The following is a 1,660-nucleotide window of genomic DNA, read 5'->3' as shown; positions in this document are numbered from 1 at the left end:
GCGCTCCATTGGCAACATCAGTTAAATGTTGTTGGTTCAATCCCTCGCGGATGTTGTTTTTATTCCCATTTGTAACTGGGAAATACTGTCGCTGCAATACATATGTCTTAATCAAGCTAGTGGTTATTGACGTAAATGGCAGTGTTATAATGTTTCATGTACTGCAAATGTCACCACATAATGCGCTCTTAATTAGATTTGGTTGAAATACATTACAGTCACCCGATGAAAAAGTGTGCAAAGAGCATTAAAGAAACAAAAGGTTCATAACAGTAACAGGACATATCGAATTGTTTCAGTCCTCCACAGAGATTGCCAATGTATTAATGGAAATTCTAAAATATTTGCCCAACTGCCGTGACATTGCCTCACCGCAATGCCGTGACTCGGATTCGAACCGAGGTTGCTGCGGCCACAACGCAGAGTACTAACCACTATACGATCACGGCGAGCTACTTGGGCTGCTACAATCGATCACGGCGAGCTACTTGGGCTGCTACAATGTGACGTTCCACCTCTATCATAAGCTGTACTCCATCTGTGATGTCATGACTCATGTTTGAATTAAAGGTTGGTTGTGATGTTATCCATGAGAATAAGTGGACACCTGATCCCCAGTCACTTATTTAAGATCTCAATAATCAAGTCAGAATCCAAATGAAAGTCATCAAAGTGGAGCCAATTAGAAATAATATAGTTACACAAACCTGGCAATGGTGCGGCAGCCAGGGCCGATAATGGCCCGCCAGCCTGAGAGCAGGAAAGTGTGAGAGCAGTGATGGTCTTGTGAGAGTTTACAGCTGTTATTGACCCTGTCCCCTTCCATTGCAGAGTTTTCTCCCTATAAGAAGTGCAGAGGCTCCCTCCGGGGTGCTAATAGTACATTTATTTTTTTGCGCAGGAGAAGTGCTCTTCACCGATTGCACGTGCCAAATCACCCGAAGGCCACCACCATAAAATTCAGGCATTCATGTTCATGCGTCCTCCATGTTATGTCCTTATAAAGGGATGCCTGTTCATGATGACTCCATGTCACACCTGCATACAAGGATGCATGTTCATGCCACCTCGTTCTCTGGGCTTCATACAGGGTTTTTATCTCCTCCCTGTCTCACCCTCATGCAGGGATGCATGACCAATGCTCCTTCCCTTCTCGCCCGCATAGATGGATGCACGTTCATGTCTCCTCGTTCTCTCGGCTTCATACTGGGATTTTATCTCCTCCCTGTCTCACCCTCAGGAAGGGATGCATGACCAATGCTCCTTCCCGTCTCGCCCGCATACATGGATGCACGTTCACGCCTCCTCCTTCTCTCGGCTTCATACGGGGATCATATCTCCTCCCTGTCTCACCCTCATGCAGGGATGCATGACCAATGCTCCTTCCTGTCTAGCCCGCATACATGGATGCACGTTCACGCCTCCTCCTTCTCTCGGCTTCATACGGGGATCATATCTCCTCCCTGTCTCACCCTCATGCAGGGATGCATGACCAATGCTCCTTCCCTTCTCGCCTGCATACATGGATGCACGTTCACGCCTCCTCTTTCTCTCGGCTTCATACAGGGATCATATCTCCTCCCTGTCTCACCCTCATGCAGGGATGCATGACCAACGCTCCTTCCTGTCTCGCCCGCATACATGGATGCAAGTTCACGCC

The 1,660-nt window shown here is 47.8% G+C and overlaps 1 non-coding gene across 1 annotated transcript; it reads right to left on the bottom strand.

Annotated features, from left to right (window-relative positions):
- Positions 1-377: 377 nt before the first annotated feature.
- On the bottom strand, positions 378-449 carry TRNAH-GUG (transfer RNA histidin (anticodon GUG)). Its single transcript has one exon. It is a non-coding gene; the product is annotated as a tRNA-His (tRNA).
- Between the last annotated feature and the right edge of the window lie 1,211 nt (positions 450-1,660).

This window comes from Ambystoma mexicanum, assembly GCF_040938575.1.
Source record: "Ambystoma mexicanum isolate Mex_15411 chromosome 12 unlocalized genomic scaffold, UKY_AmexF1_1 Mex_chr12_unloc.1, whole genome shotgun sequence".
NCBI classification, from domain to species: Eukaryota; Metazoa; Chordata; class Amphibia; order Caudata; family Ambystomatidae; genus Ambystoma; species Ambystoma mexicanum.
The sequence above is the reverse complement of the archived record's forward strand: the minus strand, read 5'-3'. Positions and strand labels throughout refer to the sequence as shown.